The sequence below is a fragment of the Corapipo altera genome, unplaced genomic scaffold (genome assembly GCF_003945725.1).
Source record: "Corapipo altera isolate COAL_440 unplaced genomic scaffold, ASM394572v1 52, whole genome shotgun sequence".
Taxonomy (NCBI): domain Eukaryota; kingdom Metazoa; phylum Chordata; class Aves; order Passeriformes; family Pipridae; genus Corapipo; species Corapipo altera.
This window is the reverse complement of record NW_020884930.1, coordinates 1347147-1359956: the sequence shown is the minus strand read 5'-3', so window position 1 is coordinate 1359956 and position 12810 is coordinate 1347147.

Sequence of the window (12810 nt, the reverse complement as noted above, 5' to 3'; positions counted from 1 at the left end):
TGTGTGTGTTAAGGACGGACTTCATTCTTGCTGACCAAGCAAGGTTATCAGTCTGCAGCTTTGCAGAAGTTCAGAGTAAGGCTGATGGAGGCTTTCCTTTGCACTTTGTGCCATGGTCCCATTCGAGCTGTTCTTTTTGTAGCTGTCCACCTCAGAAATGTTGAGCTGAGATCTCACTGTATCAGAGCTTCATGAAGTCTATTCTGGGATAGGGGACTGTGCAAAATGACCATAATGCAACCCAATCCAAGTGATCTGCTTTTAAGAGCTAATGTGGGAATCTGGCAAGCAGAAGTGTACTACTCCAGAGAGGCCTTTGCCACCTGCTAACTTCTACATTTTCCTTTTAGGTCCCTGTAGCTTTGCCTCTGGTCACTGCAGAAACCGTGGCAGGCTCCCTCATGTGTCTTGAACTGAATAGCTTATCAGCAGAAAGAGAGTAAAATGAGCTAGCTTTGATTAAAGTAAGGATTAATTGACGTTTACCATGGCTTTATGTATCTAATAATACTGCTGAAAGGTCTGCAGGCTCTTTTCAGAAAGATGAAAACCAGAGAACCAGAAAGATAAAACAGATCTTTGAAGAAGGGAGTGAAAGGACACCAGGGGGAAAAAAAGAGAAGACAGAGAGAAAAGGAACTTTCATGGATCAGCAATCAAAATTGAAAGGGCAAAAGGATCATGCTTATTCCTTCCTTCCATCAGTGCTTTCTGACTCTTATCGCTGTACGTGCCAATTTATTTTTATTGTCTTGATTTCCTGGTGAGCTGTGACTCCTGGGATACCAGGGGCATGATGTGGACCTGACCTCTTTTGGCAGAGGTCAGGAAAGGTGAGGTGTCCATGCCTTGCTGCTCCTGCCAGCAGATTTCATTCACACAAGACTGAGATGGAATGATAAAGGGCACAATGGGGCACGTGCCCACTGGCCATAGCAGCTGAGCACTTCTTCCACTTTGGGGTAGCCCATACTGGCCTCAGATCCTGTTATGTGCTGTTTTATCTGAAATCTCTGTAGTTTTGTGTGTTTCGAATGTCAGGCACTAGGTAGGTTTACCGAAACCCCAGAAATGTCAGGTCTCCTCTTCATCATGTTTGCATAAGGTATTTTTCCCTGTTGATCTCCACTAGAGATACTGGTTTCTTTCTGAGCTGAAGTTACTCCTATGGAGTCTTTCTCTAGTTCTGTAGTATGTTAATGATTTGTTTAGGGTTTTTTCTTTTTTAAAAAAAAAAACAGATTTATTGAGGTGATACTATCCTTGCAACCTGAGGGGTTTTTTCCTGATTTCCCAGCACACTGCTGACATCCCAGGTAGCTCCTGTGTTACCTCCTCCTGGCATCTTGTCCCCCTGTGCCAGACAGTCCTGCTTTCCTGGGGTGGGGGAGAGGCTGTCCCACTCTTCCACATGGTTGTGGGCACCTTCTCCTCACCACCAGACTCTCCAGATCACAGGAGCCTCATGCCTGGCTCTGCAGCAATGTGTCTGGGCAGATGTGTGCAAGTGAGAGGAGCTGGAGAAACTGGGAGTGAAGAAAATGGAAAATATTTGGACAAATTAACGAGCACTTGCTACACCTGAGTCACCAAATTAGGCATGCTGTCACAAAGTGAGATCTGTATTCCACTGGGGAACAGACTATTCGAAGTGCAATGTCTAAGCTTTTCCAGTGCCATTCCTTAGGCAGCTTTATGTTGTCTGGCAGCAGCCTGCTTGTCTCCTCCAGACACTATTTGGGAGTCCCATGCCTTCCTGCAGGAGAGTGCCAGCCTCAGTATGGGGGTTTGCAGGAGCCAGCTGCACACTGAACCCACCTGCCGATCTGTTGGAGTACTGGAGCTACACTGAGCTCTGTGGAAAACTGTGATCATCAGGGAACTTGTGCACAGCCCTCAGGCTTCATCCAGAGTTTTCTGAAGTCAATGGGAGCCACTCCAGGGATCTGCCTGGTCACATACCCATGGGACAATATGGGTCCCAGTGGGCTACTCGCATGATACTCATGGCAGGACCAACTGCTTTTCTTCTGCCACTACTAAGTTTTAGTGTCAAGGATTCAGAGAGAGACAGCCTATCTGGATCTCTCTTGGTCTGTAACAGTACTTTTTGAATGTCAATTCCCTCCCTGATCAGGGACAAGAGAAATAGCAGTGACATTAGCTACCATTTAGTTTCCCATGCAGCCGATGGAATTTTCTGTTTTGAAATACAATGGTTTTCTGTCAGAGAAATGAGAGATGGCATAAACACAACCAAAATACTAGAGGCAAGCACACATGAAAGTTGCCTCCTGGATCCAAGTGTTGGAGACCTCTGGCAGATCCACCTGTTGCAGAAACAGATGTGAGTAATTAATAACCAACTCAAGCTAGATGCCCCATCCTAGGTAAGCCCAGTGGTTCCCTCTGTCTCCATGTGCAGGAAAGGGACATTGGATCCCATCTGCATGACTGTCCTTCCAGCCAGCTCAGAGAGCTGAACCTGCTCTACTTCTCTGCTGGCTTTTCCTTAGGAGTTTTGAATGTAACAGGAAAATGAAAACTTTTTTCCTTTATTTTTCCTACTTCATTTTCTGATACAGCTACACCAGGTCCCTGATGATCATCCAAGGGAATTCAGTCCTGTAGCTTACGTTATAATTATCTGAGTTTGTATCTCCCTGCCTCCCTCCATCTCTTCTTCTACCACAGGATTCAGGATCTATAAATTAGAAAGGAAGGCAGATGTAGCTGTTGTTCAGTAGGTTGCTTTATATCTGTGACTTTAAATAAGTAAACCCAATTATTATAAAATAGTACAGACTTATCTTTAAAAAATTGAGAATTTCAATGAGAATACCTATGTGCTCTAATAAGCATGTTCATGTTTATATATGTGTGTATTAAGGTTTTTATTTGCAATTCATGTGACCCACATGAACTGAGATGATGAATGTTGCCATACCAATGTGGGAATTCTGCTAGCAATAACATGATCTCTCGTTGCTATCTTGATAAGTGTCTGAGAAGAAAATTTATGTCTGGGGTTTGTTATGCCATGCACTACATAAATCACTGTACATGTCAGTACCAGATAAACAACCCCCCCAAATTATAGTTAAATATTTATTCAATCTCATTGTCTCTCCTGGGGATCCATGACCCCCAACCTTTCTATAAAAACAGTGTTGCACTTCATTTGTAATTGCTTCCTTTAGAACAAAAGCATGCAGGGCTTGTGCACAGTGCATACTCTCTTTCCTTAGGTGATTATTGCCATGCTTTCATATGAACTCACTTGAATGGTGTGCTTGCTGAAACTCAAGGTTCCAGTCAAGAATGAAAATCTAGTCTGAGCTTTCTGAACAAATGTGCTCTGGCACAGCCTGCTTGGAGTAATCCAGGAATAAAAGTTTGACCTAAGCTTATTTATCAGCTCCAGTCTCACTGTGAAATTCCAGCAGATTGGTGACTCTCCCAAGGCAAAGCTTGACAGATGCTGACCTTCAGTTGTAGTCTGAAGGGAATACACTGGAATAGCTCAAAGGAACGAAATAGAAAATGAGGAATGCAAAGACCTGGGATGAAACTTCAAGGCTAGGAGTGCAAGCAAGGCTGTAACTCTTTCACTATCCTTAGCACCAACTGATTTGTCAAAACAGGCTTAAGACCATGGTGGTTACTGAGACTAATAGAAGAATAACCTTTTCTAAACTTACGAAATTATCACAAATTCTAATCTATTTCTATAATGTGCCAGTATCCATATTTTCTATCAGAAGGAGCGTATCTGGTATTCTTCAGTACAACATCTGTTAGGAGACACATAGAATTTATATTCAAACATAAAATTAAGAATTTTCAGAATAGTACTCCAATTCTTGTGTCCTCCCTACCTTTCTGAATGCAGAAGGGTGTAATATGTCACATCTGGGAGAGTTCTAGCATAGCTGGTAACAAGAAAGTGAATCCACACACCCAACTTGCTGTGGAAAACCACTCAATGTAGTGCGCCCCTGAAGAGAGTAAGAACAGAAGAGTTAAATCCCAGTATTTCTACAGGTGAAACTGTCCACTGTTTCTCTGAGAACTGTCCCCTTAGGGGTTACAGCTAAACCATGGGGCATGATTCTAACTTCACAGAAAGAATCACAGAATATGCTGAGTTAGAAGGGACTGACGAGGATCATGGAGTCCAACTCTTAGCCTTGCATAGGACCACCCCCAAGGGTCACACCACGTTCCTGAGAGCAATGTCCAGAGAAACCATTTTCAACAAGTGACCACAGGGTGGATATCACCACTGGAGAGTGAAGGAGGAGAACACTCCTAGAAACCCTGAAGTAGCTTTTCTGCTTAAAGACTTTCTGTGGGACTATGCTCAGGACACAGGGGTTATAGTCCACCAAGCAATTGAGTGCTAATAACTTTACTCATGATGCAAACAGTTATAAATGCACACCTCATCTAGACATATAGTACATAAAATCCATTAACTAAAAGCTTGTAACACCTTGAAAAAAATGCAATTGCTATTCTAGTATGTGAGGGGAGATTATTTGGTATCAGATCAAAGATAAATTTTCTTCTCATCTATTTGTTTATACCAAAACACTAAACTAATCTTAGCTACATATAGCTGCACAAGTACAAAATTTAAATAAAAATAATTCTGCAGAGAACATAGAAAGGCCTTCATATCTGGAATGACAGGTACCCTGGCAAACTAAAGTTTGAGCAGTGTTCAAATTAATAAACATACCCTAGGCTCAGAATTTTGCCATATTTCTTGCTAGACCCAAGAAGAAGCCAAATGATAAGCATTTTCTTTTCAGCAAAACTAATACAAAGTGCAGAACAAAATCTTCTCCAAAGCAGTTTTTCCCACTGTTCTTTAAAAAGGATTGCTGGGACAATGCATACATGAGCCCTTGCAGCTGTCCAGCCAAAGGGAGTTCAGACATAAGATTTTTGCCAGCCAACATTAATATGCTAATAACTAGGTCTTAGAGATTCTTCATTCTCCAAGAATTGAAGCTGCTGAGTTCCTGAAGAAAAAATTGAAGTATTCAGGGGTCTAGAGAGAGAGGGAAAAAAAGGATCCTCAACTACCTTACCAGGACAGTTGGGATTTCCACAAGGATATGAGGAGACCCATGTCTCACATGATGTGTTCCTCATCACAGAGATGCTGTGTTCATTATGCTCAGTGACTGCTTACCATAAGTCATTCCTTGGGCCAAGCATTGGCATAACTCTTCTAGGACATGTTTTTGTGTCCCAGCTTCAAGATGAAAAGAAGAATCTGCCAAAGGCCATGAAGTACCTTAGTGGCTTGAGCTATTGAGCTTCAGTCATTGACTGAATAATTTTATAACGCAAGAACTAATATCAGTGTTACTCTGAGGGCTATGTTACACTCTATAAAGACACTGTGGGAAACCTATCCTGGCCTGGCTGAACAGAGCAAGACCCTGGGGAGACACTGAAGTATCTGAGGTGAAACCCATCTGTATCTTTTCATAGGTCTGCCAGAATAAACATAGGGATATATGTCAGTTATGTGACTTGTATGTAGGGCAAATATACACTTAATCTTCTAGTAAATCACCTTTTTTCACACAAAGATCATCAGTGATCCCTAGCAGAACAGCTGCTCAGACACATTGGGCTCTGGCCTCAGAAACCTCCCACACCAATGTCATGAGTAAAAAGCTATAAAAGAGCTGGTCTGCCAGAGTGGAGGGTCAAATAGCAGCCTGTAAGTGCTTGTAATAGGGGAGAGTATGGCTACTGATATTCATTCCTCCTTCTTAATGGCCTTATGCAGATGCAAATAGTAGAAAATTTTTTATGAAAAAGTAAAAAATAGGTGACCTTCACAAGAAATTAATCATTTTAATCACACATTCTCATTCATATTGAAGTATGTGCTTTAGCCAAGAATTTGTCCTTATTTTAATATTTTTTATCATGAAAAAAAATAGATTGGAAAGTGTCATCTCCTGCAACACTGATCTAGAAAGATCTATCTATTACCAGAGTCTCTTCTAAAGAATATCATTATTTCCTTACGAGAGAACCAGGCAGTGGAGAAATCAGAGTGATTTTAAAATCTCAATAACAAAGAACAGGTATTTACCAGTTTCAAACAAGAATCACACTGACCAAAACAAACTCATTCTTTATTATATGCCATCAATTAAATGCATTATCCCATTCTTTGTCTTCGGATCATATCTATAGAAGGTATATTATTACAGTTTGAATTCATAAATTTTAGCAAAACAGTAAGCCCACAGAAATAGTGTATTTATCACTTTATAAGAAACATTTTTGTGATCATGAAATTTCATGTGGACAGGCTCATATTTTTCTGTTCTTTATAGAGGTCAATTTGATTTTTAAAGCCTGACAAGTAGTTTTGCTCACCAAAACAAAATGTTCTTGTGCATATCCGTATGTGAATGTGTCTGGTAGTTGGCCCCTCCATGTTTTAATCTGTTGGCCAAATTTGATAGAGTAATCAAAGTTTTTGTTTCTTGCAGGCTCCATGAAGCAGTTGAGAAGGTGGGAGGAGACCCATATATGCTCCCTCTGGGGAAGGGCCACAACCTTTCTTGGGTTTTCTGTGCAGTCATTTGTTTCAAAGACAGGAGAGACCAGTCATTCCCACTGACAATTCTCAGAGGTCACAGAGGTTTCTGTATTTGTGTGTAGTGGATTTTATCCAGATTCACTGTAAAATGAATTACCTATGAATAGCCCAGCAGTGTTATCTTTCACCTGAGATGTACAAAAAGCCAATCAGTACCAAAGCAGTAAGTAAGTGTGTAAGGGTTGATTGGTCACCATGGGACAGCACTGACAGAGTGTTTATCAGTTTGTCTGTCTCTGGTTTTGCCTTTATCATTAAATGGACAAAATAAAGGCATTACACTTTAAACTGTATATAAAGGTGCCTGTAATATTTCTTCTGGAGCACCTGTGCATGTATCTCTTCAGTTACTCTTTCTGAAGCTTATTATAAGTTACTTTTTAACTGCAACTTACTTTACCCACTTTTAATGAAGTCTATTAGGAATATCATCATGCATGTCAACTTACTGCAGGAGTTACTGTTAGCTGAATGAACAAAACTAGTCAATTTAAATAGAAAGTTCAGTTACTTGAAGCACTTTGCTTGTTTCATTAAATTCATCAAGGATTTAAAGCAGCAAGTTATCTAATAAGGAACATTCCAGAAGAAACATGATAGCAAAGGTCAGAGCATTTCAATCAGGAACTACACCACTGTTGAAAGGTTTATGAACTTTCAACTGACTCACCTCCCAGTATTTCAGGTCTGGACACATCAGTCAATAAGGAAATTAGCCCTTTCTCAACTAACAGTATTTCTATGTCTTTCTCAGCATTTCAATGGGAAAGAAGAAATAATTGGCTAAATAAACTCATGATTTTGAATGTCCCTCCTAGATGTCATTTACATGGGGATACAGAAGAAAGCAATGGAACAGGAAATAAAAGGATAGTAACAATTTCTGCCTTGAATGGAAGATGTCTAAGAACATGATCCTGTACAGTAATAACAAGTGGTAACACCCCAAGATGTGCGGTTTGAAGGTGTGATAAGATTTAGTTTGAGAGAATAATAAAATCTAATCAAAGGACAGGTTGGAACTGCCAGAAGAGAAGCTACAATTGAAAAAAAAACAAAAAACAACCAAGTCAGAAGGGAAGTTCTGGAATGTAATGGAGCAAAGAAGCAAACATTTTTCAGCAGCAGTGTTGATGTTTAGAAAATATTGGAAATTATTATATTCCTTTTCTGTTTTCATTTTCAAAATTAAATCCCAGCATTTTCTCAATTGGTCACAACCAAGTAAAGGTTAAATATGGCATTTTACTTCCCATAAAGTGTATCTGCAGAATTTTTATGAAGACATTGATGATTTAACATAAAACAGAATTTGAGAAGTCAGTTTTTTTTTTTGGCTTCCAGATTTACATCGAAGTATTGCACATACAAGTGACATGAAAAATTAGCTGATTTGTGGCTAATGTGATATCTTGTCTTTGAAGACATTTTATTTGGAGATTTTCACCTCCTCTCCGCACATGCCAGACAACAAAGAGGCTGTAAATGTCAGGTGCTTGAAATAGCTTTTGTGCTTTTCTGCATCACAAAGTAGTCATCCATATGTAGGATAACAATCTACACCATTTCTATAACTTTGAAAATGAAATTGTTTAGTCAGTGTTGAGAGTTGCTCATATACTCTACTTCTGTGAATATTCCTGCCTGAAATTAGCTTACAGAGGAGCAATTCAGAATTCAGAAGTGTTTCAAGGATTGTCTTGAGTAAACACATAGCATCCCTCTCAGGTGCTTAGCTGGCTGATCTCTTACGCTGATCTGGATGGTGCTTCTCTCTGTATCTCTTCAAATGTAACAACATAATGTTGTACTGCCTCATTCAATCTGTTTATCTCTAAAGGTCAGGTAATATTCTAATGCAATATACAAATATACAAATTTGTTCTAATACAGATACAGGCAAAAACATACACATTATTCTAAGTATTACTGGGACACAGCACCTTCCCTTATCACTGTATTTGAATGCCATTAGTCCCACCGAAGGTAATGGGGCTTCTCACGTGAGACAGACTATTTTAAACTGAAAGAGAGTAGGTTTAGATTAGATATTAGGAAGAAATTCTACTAGACCAGGTTGCTCAGAGCCCTATCCAACCTGGCCTTGAATGTGGTTCTCACCTCTCCCATATCCAGATCAAAAGTTTAGTAAAACCGACATGTTCTGAATAAATGGTAGGACATTCAGGCTAGATATTAGAAAATAAAATCTCCCTTGATCCTCAGGGAAGGTATCATTAAATATTTGCCAATTTATCCAAGTATACACAGAAGACCATAGTTCCAAAATGCCATTCTCTGGTAGTAAAAAGATTATTAGGAATTAATAAGCATAAATCAACCGCATATACAGCTATCAGACACACATAATGTGCCGTGAATTACTATTGGAAAAGACAGTTAATGTATTAAGATAATAAAATTTTTATTATTTTGGAGAATTGTATACTGGATATACATAACTGGATAATTTTGGACATCCAAAAAGAAGAAAGATTAGTTAAAGGTCTCTAATGATTTCTGGGCAACATGGCTAAACTAAGAATTTTTAAGAATTGGATTTTTTCATTCTGTAGCTACAGTGAGTGTAAAAGGGATATATGCAGTTCTAAAAGGTTTTCTACAAATATCATGGTTATTTTTCATATTTATATTGAACACATTTTTTTTATTTCTTACCTAGCATTTCTTGGACATGTCATTGGCAAGTACTGTTGGATACTCAGAAAATATATGGCTATAGATTTTTGAAGTAAAAAACATATGAAGTTCCCAAATGAGCTGTTCAGATGAAGAAACAGATCGATGTGTATTTTTCATTGCAAAACTGCCAAATAAATAAATAAAAAATAGCACAACACAGAAAACCACAGATTTAACTTGTGTTTATTCATCCCCAGTAAGTGATTTCCTATAATTTGTTCCTTGGAAGGCGCTCTTTATCTCCTGCAGCTTCTGTAAGGGTTTTTTGAAATTCTCATCTTTTTCCCTTTCCTTCTCCCTTGCACATCTCTCATATATGGAAATCCAACATTATCTCTAAATATCCATTCAGATGGATAATCTTCACAGAGATATGTCTTCTGCCCAAATAAAAATCTTGGGCTGTTACCAGATTTCTGACTATTAATTTTAAGGACACTATAGGAAAAATGGTCTTTTATAATACCAGTTACAAGTAATAATTTGAGCCTATGATCTAGGCCTCATCCAAACAACATGTCAATCTTTCCAGTTCCTTCTGTCAAGATGCTGGGTGCAGAGCCTATTTTTCCAACCAGATAAAAATTAGCCGAGGCTCTCAGTGTCTCACACCCTCACTGCTGCAGTGTCCTTTCCTCCAACACCATCAAACACAACCTTTCTGCTGTTTGCAAAGATCATTTTCTTGTTCTGTCCTTTGGATTGTGTCCCCACCTCTTTGAATCCCAAGTGTCTTTTCTGTCACATTAAACACATACAACTTGCTGTGAGTTTCATGGTCTGTCAGAGACTTCTCTCTCTTGACTGGTTAGCTGAAACTAGGAAACAAAGTGCCATCTCTAGTCTCTGATCAGCAAGGTTATGTTTTCAAGAATTTTCAAGCAAGAAAAGGTCATTAATGGCCCCAGTGATCTCAGAAAGAATCAAACTTGCTCCAAGCTGAGGTGTTTCTTTTTTTCTTGGAAAAGGGGGAGAAAGGGAGCTATTTCCTCAGGTACTTTAATCTGGAAGACAGTCAGATGTGGCAGGCAACCAACCAGAGACAGGTTTGGTAAAAGCAAAACTAACTTCTCTCTAGAAGGATGCTTTTTCCCCTATGAGTCTTAAATCAGTTCTAGTTTCAGTCAAAATGCTATCCCACATTAAAAAAAACGCCAGTAACAGACTGTGTATTTACATAGCATATATGTTTTGAGTATATATTGATATACACACATATATATACATACATACATATATGCATATATATATATATATATACAGACAGACAGTAAGCTACAAAAACACTGAGGCCTAGATCTGTTCAGGGGGAAAAAGGCTTTTAGGCAAGGGACAAAACAAGCCAAACTTCAGCATATTCTGTTAGAGGTGCATCCCCTGATGACCATGGTTAGGGATTCACTGCGTGTCCTTCTGGAGAGAGGGCTTTCCCCAGCTGACAGACTGGAGTTCAGCTCCAGTGAGCTGTCACTGCTGCCACAGGGTCTGTGCTAATCATCTCTTGTGATCCCAAATATTCTCCACATGGTGCTTTATTACAGGAAAATGCATGGCAGCCTGATTCTATCCATAAAGACTGTGTTTTTGACAAAACAATGTAATAGAAAACCTCCCTTTATTCTTTTACAGAATAACACAAAATAAGCAAGTCATCTTTTGCAGTATTGTTTCAGACATTACCATATTTGTTTAAATTTTTAAGATGCCTTCACCCTAAGGTGAAATTTGAACTTTTTTTATTTTTTCTATTAAATCTGAAACTTGAGCAAAATAGTTCAGAATTCTTCCCACGGTCTTAACAGCCATGCATATAGTTTGCAAAATACCATCTTATTTATCATAAAAGAAGGGGTATAAAGATGTGTCCAGTTTTGTAAAGATGACTCTAATGAAATCTCCAAGGCATAAATTAGGATATAGAATAAAACAGATTTAATTGTCGTCTTGATCTAAATAAGATTTGATGAGTATAAATTCTTTAAAAAATATCCACCACCTGAATGATTTTGACTCTTCTTCCCCATTAGAACCCATGTCTATTTTTATATAAAATTTTAGATTGATATCTATATATATCCTCTTGCCTGCTTCAGGGAGTCCTCAGGTTGATCATTTCCTGCCCAGCTGCAGACAGGGGGGTAACCCTAAGGATAGCTTCTCTGATCAACAGGATGCTGGGGCTAGAGAAGAGGTTCCCACTGAGTAACATGAGAAAATCGACTTCCTCCATCTTTACCATGGATATCTTTTCATCTGACAAAGTTTAGAAAGGGAGATCTTATCTAAAGACTGTTGAAGAGCATAATCATATCTCTGCTGACATTTCATTTCACAGCTCCTTCGTACTCATGCTCAAGACTGCCAGTGACACGGATGCAGGTACAGCCATCCCTTTAAAATGGTTCAAATTTCAGGAAGACTCACAGCACCACAGAGCGTGGCCAAGTCATTTATTTTTGACATATGCAGCAGATGAAAAGTAACTTGGAGAAGAGGCTGCCAACAAGCCATGCAGTGTGGCTGCATATCTTATGTTCAGAGGGGCTGCTCCTAATTAGCACTATGTCACCAAGTATAGTCAGGCATATATGGTAAGAAAGTCAAACACAGTAGTAACTCATTGTTTTCTACCCCACCCACATGAAAGTTTGATGTCTTCCCTTTTTAATAGGTAGTTCGGAATTCAGATCTGCCCTTGCTGGGCACAGAGCTACATCACACTGTAGAAGTTTGCAGGTAGAAGTGAGATGTGTGGGATGTTATTACTACAGTGCTTGCGGTGACCTGAATTCAGTCATACCAGTGATGAATTTTTCTTGCATTTGGGGAAAGCTGCAAGCTAAAAGCAAGGGCGAACCTCTGCAGAATAACAACGAACACAGCCAGAGAGAACAGAAAATTGTATCAGACTCGAGCACATTCTAAACACTGATTCACAGCACCTCTCATTTCTCTCTGCTGCCTTCAAAACTCTCCCTAATCTCCTCCTATGTTCGGCTTACAGCACAATTCACAGTGCCCCTGAAATGTCTCCCCCCCCCCTTTTGGGGGTTTTTATTTTCCTTCTACTCCTACTCTTTCCATTTTTCCCCCAATGCCTGTTGAACCATTGTTTCCTTGATCTGTCATGCTTGCTTCTGACAGTCCTTTAACATTGGAAGGAGGTCTGTAAAACAACTGCTAAACCCCATTTTCACACACTTCCTCCTATCTGCAACTGTCCCAGGCCTAATTTAGTCTACCTTTTACTAACTATAAATACAGATTATATGAAATCAACTGCATGAAAGAGTCAAATGACACTTTCTTTACAGAGATTACCTTTAAGTTTGCAAGTTAATAAGCATGGCTCTGGAGGATGAGGCTTACCTCAGCTTCATTTACAGCACCCAGACAGCTCCTTTGCAAAACATGACTGGGAAACCACCATATTGTTAAAAATCCCTGAGATTTCATGTTCCAGATTT